Genomic DNA, 11009 nt, shown 5'->3' on the forward strand with positions numbered 1-11009 from the left:
TTAAGGTTTTTCAGTATTTCATAAATTTTAGCATTGTAGTTATTGAAATAGCTTTTACTAGTGGTCATGATACTGAATACAAACTACAAAAATATCATATAGTTCTTGCATTGCTGCCGTTTCAATGTAAACATGGTCATTGAACGACATGGAGACATTAAGTAGTTTTTGGGCTATTGGTTTTTTACAGATTCTGAACAATGTGTGTATTTTCTTCTGTCTAACTGTCTTGCGATCTGCACCACAAAAGGTATAGACATTTTTTGTTACACTGAAGTCTAATCTCTTGCTACATCGTTCAGATGTATCATTAATAAATCCTTACTAAGATGAATCTGATTTTTGTAATGGTTGAGTTATACTGTCAATCTTAGCCACATCCATTTTGAAAACTTCTGTAGCAAGATAAGGTGTGGTATTTCATGATACCCTGCTCTTGCACTGTCAATTTAAGAATCCTAGCAGCGGCGGCGCCAGGAATTTTTAGTTGGGGAGGCAAATTTTTTGTAATATGATAATACACATATATCATCCTCATTTCAGAAGGGGAGGGGGTTAATGGTAGGGCTAGCACTGATGGCTGACAAATCTTTAGCCCTGGCAATTAAAAATTCCACTTAATAAAATTATTTCAATGAGTGTTTTAAATTTTCAATTTGCTCATTTCAGTTGGGGGGGCTGGCCCTGGCGCCGCCACTGAATCCTAGTAACTCGAATGTTATCACTGTCTGTTTGGTTGGCAAGTGAAACACTAACACCACGGCCAATTTCACCACTAGAAAGGTACTCAGATCGCTTCCTCTTCTTCTGGCTTATGTGTAACAGAAGGAGAAGTCGAGGATGCCTCATCCTAAAAAGAAACGAGAATACTACTTGAGAATACTACTGTTGTATTGCTACACAAAGCTAAGACTATACTTTATACTTAATTTAAACTTTAAACTTAGAACCCACTGTCGGTGGAAAAAGATAAAAAGTGAGATGATTGTTCCTGTATATTTCGACCACTCTCTGTGGTCCTCTTCAGCAGAATGATTACAAAGGTATAGTACAAGAATATATACATAGTAATGAGGTACATGAAGGGGGACCTCATAATTATACAAATATAATTGTGTATTAAAAATGATGAAAGGTAATTGCTTGAAAATAAGTATTCTTATAAGAATTATACATACTGCTAGTAATCAGGTCACTGTCTACCGTGTGGCTACAGGGTGCTGTATCTAAAAATAAATGTGTCACTTCATGAAAATTCCCAGCATCGGGTAGCAGTTGATGTTTATGCTATTCTAAGCACCAGATACAATTCCTGAACTGTTCTTTATCTGATTTCTGAAAATGTAGGTATGCACACCATTATTCTAGGTCATATAGAACATGAGTTCTGACATAATATGCAAAATAATGTTGAAATTGGTGGCCATCTTGACTTTTTTTTGGGGGGACATATCATAATGTTCAAAACTTCTAAATCTCAACTAGTTAATTATTCATGAGGTATTTGCAAAGAATTCATGCCAAAAGTCAACATTAGGAATAAATTATGTATGTTATATATTTATGTATTCATGATGCATTTATTATAAATTATTATGGATCAGGTATTTTTATGCATTGCTTCACAATTGCCGTGAAAGAACAAATTTGGTAATATTTAATTAATTTCGACCTTGACCTTCACCCTAACTTCATCACTTCTCCCTAAAGAAAATAATGTCAGTACTAGATTTTTCACCTCCAAAAATCCCTAGCATGAGGTATTACGCATATTTTAGTGGCAAGTAGCTCAAAAAAGTTATATTTTCAATGTGGCTACTGGCGGCCGCCTTGGATTGGTAATTTTCAGGCTGTTTGCCCCGTATGATGAATTTGACACACTTACCAAGTTATTCCTTGGCGTCAAATTAGCTTAGAACAGTTGAATCCTCTCATAAATTGAATGCATACATGTCCGACGCAGGACTATTAAGTTCTCGGTCTTTTTCCAATTATCACTATTTACTTTCTTATATTTTTTCATCGACATATTTCTTTACAAAGGATTACAAAGGCGGAACATACCGACAGGAGACTTTTTGGTCCATAACTAGGTCGGATGCGAAAAAATATATATAATAATAATAAATAAATAAAAAATAAGATAGATAAATACATACATACATATACCAAGGCTTTTTTCCCCCTTACTAGGGGGGTAGCCAAAAAGGACAAGGGACAAAAACATTCCCACCCATTTCATCCCCGAAAACACTCCACACCCCTCCACCCTCCCTCCCATCTTAGCACCTCCTAGATAAATAGAATGAAATAAAAATCATAATAATATAAATAATAATAAATAAAATGAATAAACGCACAGGTATAGTTAAATATAAACAAACAGATAAATAGTAAATGATAATAAATTTACATATAATTAATAATAAATGAAAATCAAGCAAATAATAAACAGACAAATAATAGCAAAAAAATAAACATATTATAAAAAATAGATGGCAGTCATTACAGCATCTTGCTTAGATGTTTATCTAAACGAATCTTAAAGCTTCGAACTGAACTACATTGCACTGCCTCTGCACGAAGTTTATTCCATTAATTAACTACACGGTTGGCGAAGTTGTTTGTACCCACTTCCAAATTGAATATATTTCCTGATAGTTTGAGACCATTATTTCTTGTCGGATTCTTATTTAGTGTAAAAAAAATTGCCACTTTTGATGTTGTCAATCCCCTTTAGAATCTTAAAGACCTGCATCAAGTCACTTCGAAGTCTACATTTTTTTATGGAAAAGAGATTTATATGTTTTAGTCGATTTTCGTATGATTTATTTTTTATATTTGGAATCAGTTTTTTGGCTTGCCGTTGTATTTTTTCCAACCTGTAAATGTTTTTAATGATATTCGGTGATCATACGGAAACAGCATATTCCAAATGTGGACGAACTAACGAGAGATGGACTTTTGAAGTCAAAAGATTGCGCATTTAGTCCTAGAATCTTATTTGCTTTCTCAGAGGCTGAAATACACTGCTTGGATGATTTGAGATCGTTACTGATAATTACCCCCCGAGATTCTTCTCAATATCCACTTTTGTTAACGAATTTCCAAATAACTTGTAATCGTACTTACTGTTATTTTTACCTATGTGCATAACCTTGCATTTACTTGTGTTAAATTTCATTAGCCACTTTTCAGACTATTGCTGTAATTTATCTAAATCTTCTTGAATATCTAATTGATTTAAGTGATCATTTGCCATTCCGCACAATTTTGTATCATCAGCAAATCTGGAAATGATAGATTTTAGTCCGTGGTCTATATCATTTATATATACCATGAATAGAAGTGGCCCAAGAACGAAACCCTGAGGAACTCCACTCGTAACATTTTTCCATCTAGAATTTTTGCCATTCAAAACAACTCTTTGTTTTCGATCATTCAATCAATTACTAGTCCAACTTAATAGGCTACCACTTACTCCGTGTGAAGCTAATTAAGTAAGTAGCCTTTCGTGGGGGACGGTATCAAAAGCTTTTGCAATGTCTAAATATATTAAATCTATATTGTTTCTTTTGTTAGTCACGCAAGAACGTTTCCGTCTGAATCCATGCTGGCTATCATTTATCAAATAGTTACTTTCTAAACGATATTCGATAGCCTCTCTGATTATAGTTTCCATCATTTTTCCTGTTTCTCTTGTGTAAGGACATTGTGACAGGAGGTTCTTGAGTCTGACCAAAGCCGCCACCTTTGTCTTATATGCTGCGAGTGCTACAACACTCAGTCTTTTTTTCAACTGCTGTTCTTGTGGTAAAATCATCTTCAATCGGTAGCACAACGCGGAAGGCGCGTTGCTTCACTCACATACCGTCGAAGGACCCCACGGATTCTCCGAGCAAATTTTCATGGAGTCACCCTTCCCACTCCAAACAACTTTCGACAAGTTTGATTAACTTATCTCAGCCATGAGGGTCGACAAGCCTGTGAGTGGGCTCAACATCAGGGAAAGGTGCCCCCGGAGCTGACGTTCACGAATTGTGCTTGAAACTGACCTAGACTGAGTCTCATGGAAGTCTCTAATTTAATACAAAGTCATTCCAGCGATACCCTATGATTCTGCGAAGATATTTAGTACCAAATACATTGAGACGTCTCTTCAAATCAACATTCGATGTCCGTGTCTCACAACCGTACAGCAAGGTAGGGGGCACAAGTGATGAGGGTCTTAGTCTTCCTTCATAAACATCGAAAAGCCCATACAGTCTAGTTGAGTGTGTCCATGATACCATGGGCAATGTCAATTCTTCCAAAAACTTTCTGAAATGACCTAGAACTGTTGTGCACTACAGTACTAAGGTATGTAGATATTTCGAAGACTTCAATGTCCTCGCCACTAGCATGGACAGACTGAACACTCGCATCCAGTAAGCCCCCAAATGCCTGGATTTTGGTCTTGGTCCAGGAGACCTGGAGTCCAGTCTTGCTTCTACGTGCACTGACTCGGGGGTTACAACCAGGATACCCGATAACTTTAAAAGAAGAAGAGCATCATCAACAAAGATAAGGTCACTGACCTGAGTGTTCCAATTTGATGCTCCGCAACAACATTGATCGACAAATCTGTCCAAAACCCAATCCATGCAGTTGTTGAAATGTGTTCGTACGAGGACACACCCTTGTCTCACTCATGAATTTACAGGAAAAAAGCTGGATACACCCCCTCCATAACTTAGACCATTCTATGTCCAAGACATCAAGCTAATATTCCTCCCAAGAATCCCACGGACCTGCAGAAGTTCCCAAAACACCCCACGGGTTCTTAGAATCAACCCAAGCTTCAAGAATACCCGTTGAAACTCATGGAACATGAATCTTTAGGAATCAATCAGCTGTTGACCTGCTGGGCGTGGACCCAGAGTACTCAGGCCTCTGAAACATTAGTAGATGTGAGCTATGAGCAGTATGATATTGTGGTAATTGTTGCAGTCCTGTCGGTCTTCTTTCCCCTTCTAAATAGGAACAACCAGACACTTTTTCAATCAGAAGGAATGACACCGGAATGCCAGACAGCAAACAGCACCTCATGCAACCTGTGGATCGTGGCCTCACCCCTGACTTTCAGCAACTCTACAGTGATGTTGCAGATTCCATCCTTAAACTTACTCGCAGCCTCTTTGACCTCTGTCAGAGAGGGCGGAGATTAATTTATCGGTGGATCAGCAACCGCCTCCCGACAAATTAAATATGCAAGTAAAACTCAAACATAAAAAGATAAAAGGTAAAACCATTGATGGACATGACAGCGTTTTAGTTAGGCGTCTTGGCACTTTCATCTGGAGTATTCTTAATTGTCTCTCCTAGAAGTTTATTCCATTCACTGACTATACGTTTGGCAAAATAATTATTCATCTACTTCTAGGATAAATCTATGTCACGGCATTCTGATGCTTTTTTTATTATTATTGTCTGGTTAGTATTTGCTGTACAAATTTTCCGATTATAATGTTTTAATTTACTTTGAAATCTTGTATATATCAAGTCCTCTTGATTCTCAGCATATTAGGGAAATCAGGTTCAAATGTCTTAGGTGGTTTTTATAATGTGTGATATTTAGTATCAATTTTGCTATTTGTAGCTGTACTCTTTCCAATTCATTATAGTCTTGAGGCATTTGATGTCCATATTAGTTTCCCAGGTTGAAGAGCATTTTTCTGGCAGCCAAGAGAATTAACACAAGAGCCGGATATAGACGCCAAAGGGTTAATGAGGTTTAGGGACCAGCGGAAACGATATTCTTCACCTTTCTCTCTCTCTCTCTCTCTCTTTCTCTTTTTTCTACTTCTCCCTGTTTTCTCCTTCCTCTGATTCTTCTTATAGTTTATCCTTTCTTCTTCTTACACATTTTCCCTTTATTTTTCTTTTGCTTTTCTTAATATTTCCATTCTCCTTGATCTTTTTTCACTTTCTTTCACTTATTTTTCCATTTTTTCCTCTTCTTTCTTTACTTTTTGTTCCACTTTATTAGTTCCTATTTTCCTTTTCTCCTTACCACTTTTTCCACTTCGTCTTTTTTATCTTTCCTTTCTCATTCTCGGTTTTCTTTCACTTTTCATTTATATTTGTTTTCTTTCAGAAAAAAACAACTAAAAAACTAAAATGGGATCAAGAAGTTTTACTCCCAACTGCTATACCCTCATGAGGAATATTCAAACTTTGATGTTGGCATCGGATCACGTGACGTATCAAAGAATAACGATTTGATGGAATATGGACAAACAACTTATGATGTGTGTTCTTAATCTTTTAATCTTCAATTTTAAAAATAATAATAGTGATAACAATAAAACAGAATAAAAAAATAAAAAATAGATAAAATAAAGAGAGGAAAACTGCTTACAGCCAGCCATAACAAGATCGTCAATGGTGTACAGGCTTAATCGAAAAAATTTAATCAAGACAGTTTCAGCATTTCATTACCAAAACGTCACTCTACGTTTGATAAAACTGCATGGGATTAACCTGAACAAAATTCTTAATAATACCAAATTAGACACATTGGACAATGATTGGTTGAGTAAAATAGTTTAATCGAGGCAATGTTAAAATCTTCTAGAGGCAATAGTAGAGAGTAGGATGACAAACATCATCAGAATTATGGAAAGAGAAAATAATATCATTTACATGGACTGAAGGATCATAGTCTCGATCCAGAAGAAAGAGGATAGGATGATATGAGCAAATTACCAAGTAGTAGCACTCCTTCAGACTGGATACAAAGTATTTGAAAGGATAATATCCAATAGAATTAAGGTCGATTCAAAAGAGAAAATCCATGATTTTCAATGTGGTCTCCGAGGATGTAGATCAACAATAGATCAAATTTTCATAAAACAATCATGAAGTAATGGAAATATGGCAGAAATAAGTACCATTCATTCATTGGTTTTAGATCAACAACAGATCAAATTTTCATAAAACAATAATAAAGTAATGGAAATATGGCAGAGATAAGTACCATTTATTCATTGGTTAACATGCCTACGGCAGCATCCACCAACCGTCAATGTGAAACATAATACCAGAGTTCGGGGTAATAAGTTAACTGATCAGGATGACCTAGGTGTGCATACAAGATAGCAAAGCAAAGGCGTGCGTAGGATGAATGCTGTGAAATCCCTTTGATAGTAGCGGGTTCCGTCAGGGATGTATCCTATCAGCTTTGTTATTCAAGTTAGTGATGGAAAAGGTAACAAAAACAGCTATTCACGGAGAGGACGGTATCAAGTTAGATAATATAAACAACATAACTTATGCTGATGATTTTGATGTCATTACTGAAAATGGCGAGGAGGTTACCAATATGGTAAATACTTACAAAGGGCTAATGAAAAATGCGGCTTGCAAAATAAATATACTAAAACAAAACTAATGTATATGAGTAGACGAAACAACAACAAAAACCTGAATTCTAAAATAGACCAAGAATCAATACGGAGTGATAAAATCCGAGTACTTAGGAGTAAAAAAAAATTAAAACAAAATTAATAAGGAAATAAAGGGAAGAATATCGGCAGCGGGGTTTCTCTTAAAAGATATCATTTGGAAAGAAAATATATATTGCGAGCAACATAGCTGCGAACCTGTAATTCAATAATACGACGTATATGCCTCTGAAACTTGGGTATTAACAAAAGAATTGGAACAATGGTTGATGTTATTCGAAAACGCAATACTGAAAACTATTACAGGACCCATCTTTGATAGAGAAGAAAACGGATGGAGAAGAAGGCACAACTGGGAACTTAGGAAAGAGGATTAACAGGAGAAAATTACAGATGCCGTCGAGAGAAATAAGTTGAGATGGGCTGGCCACTTTACATGCATGGAGGATGTAGAGTTTGCTGCACTCATGATGGTAGCTAATATAGGAGGTACTGTGGGTTAAAAGAAATACACACGTGCACCTTGTCTGTGTATTCTCGGTTTCAATCTTATAACAACAATAGAAATTATATAAACAACCGCTAGAGGGCAGTTGTGTCAACAAAAGAGAAATGCCATGCGCAGTACGATACATAATAAACAAAATAATATTTGTATTCAAACCTCATTTTATGGATTCCAATTGTACAAAAATATAGTAATATGAATTCTCATATTACCCAAGTTACAGAATACTATACAAAAATATATAGAAAAATTATATCCTTAAGTTTAAATCTCAACAGAGGAAAGCAGGACACCAAAAAAGGTGATTAACGAACGCGTGGAAAGGAGAAAATCAAGAGGAAGACCTCAAATGAGGTGGATTGATAGCGTGAAGGATGAGGTGGGGGAGAGACGGTGACGGTCCAGAAAACTAGATGGAACTTGGATAAGGCAGAAGGTGTGGAGGCTTGATGTTACCGGATATGGATATGCAAGGGGGTCAAGACCTATCGGAGCAAGTAAGTTATGTTAACACCCTTAAATGCCAAAAATAATTGTCTGAAATTAATCAAATCACCTGCAGTTACCCAAAGCAAAGTCATTAAATTTGCCAAATTACTGGGTCTTGATGGGTAAATCGAGAATTCGGGATTTTTTTTTTTCTATTTGTTATTTCTTTATTTCCTATTTGTTTATTTCTCTCTATATATTTATTTATTCGTTTATTTACTTATTTATTTATCCTATCATTGGGTTTCTTCCAGTGGAGTGCCACACAAATAAATGAGACTTTCGGTACAATAGGCTTTAGTCACTCCCGAAGCTGTCCCACGGAGAGGAACAGATCAACAGACTGGATGATTGCCGTTCGGTACGGAAGGGGCCGGTTCGAATTCTGGCATGTAAATCAGTTATGAAACTGTTAAGACCATTTCAAGACACATCGACGTTTTGACAACATGTTAATCATGATCAGACTATGGAACCTAAACCCTTTTCCCGAATTCTACGGCTTCGGTGTAGCTCCCAAAAGGGGATTAAATTAAGGCTTTGAAGACGGTTTCCGTCGGCTTGATTATTAAACCGAAAGAAACCATATTGGCAAAATCGCGTGATATTGACGACAGGGCTGTTTGTGACTTGGGGAATGTATAGGGCAGCAAAGATTGATGGTATTGTTTAGGCTAATATTTGTTTGTAAAACACCAATGTCAGACGACATCCTATGTGGCATTGTAGTCCACGTGTCATGCATGTGACATATCGTATGGAATTTGCATATGGTTACGGTGAGGCGTCAGGACACGTGCCTAGCATATACATGTACTTATACACATACTGTACGTATTTAGAGAAGCAGAGAGAAATGAGAGTTTGGGTGGTGAGAGTTGTCTAAGGAAAGTTTTACATGGGTCACATTTTATACCACTCCTGATGGGTCCTCGGTCGGGTTGCAATGCCTAGATAGGGATCAATTGTCCGGTGTTTCATCTGTCTAGCACGAGGACCTTTTATACATTTGACAAACAAATATATCCCTCACTTCCATTTATGTTCTCGTTTGTACATATGTACGCAGCCTCAACCATTCTTCTTGCCTTCTTCTCTAAACCTTTTTTTAGACAATTTTAGCCTCCTTCTAGTGTGGCAAGTGACCATGTTTATCCTTATATCAGATATTCTGTGGGGTTTAAGGTCTTTTATCCAAACACCAAATTGACTCTCGCAAATATGATGCAGAACATCCCTTACATCGAATTTGATAAACGACACTTAAATACTGGGATTTCTTTCTTGATAAAAAAAAAATCCCTTTTCTTTCCTGATAAGAATAATTGCTATCATATTAGAGGAGGCTTTGTCTATTTTCATGTTGCCTTTCATGAGGACTATGTTGATGCTTTCAGTGTTTAGGGAATTGGGAACCGATATAAATGTGAACGTTTTGTTCCGTGAGTGTTTGTCCTCCTACTGTGAATTTCCTGAAGTTTAGGCCACTAGGGTATTTCATGTATATATATATATGAATATATATAGATATGTATATATATATATATATATATATATATATTCATATATATATATATATATATATATATATATATATATATATTCATATATATATATATATTTATATATATGTACATATACCTATCCGAGAGTTGACACTTTGACGAGGTGGATAGGCTTGAGAATCTTAATGATCGAGCTAAATTCTCCTGATTTTTGACTGTCCTCGGGAACGGTCAACAAATAGTTTAAGATACAAGGAGTAATTGTTGAGTTAAATAATTGGCTCCTATACACCCCTTTAAAAGACGTTTGCAAGTAGATGTGCCAGGATGCGAATATGACCGGAAACGGATCTCATGGAATCAACTAAGTCAGGTTATGTTGGACAATTCCTCTGGGATTATCCCGAAATAGAGTGATAATTTAAAAGACATTTGTAAAGTAAGTGTGATTAAATGTGAAAGGTGAAAGAGTTTACTAGATATTCTGTTTAAAAAAAATGAAAAAAGTGCTTTTTTTATTTACAATATTTCTGAACCTACAATTATGAATTTAGATTCCTCGTTTTTTCGAACAACGATAATTATAATCATTCAATAGCGTATCAGACATTTAAATCCCTTATTCTTTACAATTTTTGCAATTAACAAGCTACGCTATTATTGTAATATTTCTAAAGTTACAATTATGATTTTATATTCTTTATTTTTTCAACAGCGTTAATCAATTAGTGTCATAATTATTCAAATCCCCTATACCTTAAGATTTTGCAGTTAAACATTTACGCAAATATTGGAAATAATAAACAATCGCGTTTTATTTGCAATATTTCTAAAGCTACCATTACAATTTTAAAATATTTCTTTTTTCGAAAAGCGTTAATCTTTTAGTGTATTGAATCTTTAAATTCCTTATCTCATATGATTTTCACAATTAACCAGTTACACATTTATCTGGTACACAATTGTCCTGGTATGCAATTGCCCTGGTGCGCAATTTCCGGGACACATTTGTCTGGGAGGTAACTGTCCGTGCACCCTCGCCTCCCTGTGGGATGACTCGAG

Source organism: Oratosquilla oratoria, chromosome 30, assembly GCF_046742065.1.
Source record: "Oratosquilla oratoria isolate Oo_2021 chromosome 30, ASM4674206v1, whole genome shotgun sequence".
In the NCBI taxonomy this organism is placed as follows: domain Eukaryota; kingdom Metazoa; phylum Arthropoda; class Malacostraca; order Stomatopoda; family Squillidae; genus Oratosquilla; species Oratosquilla oratoria.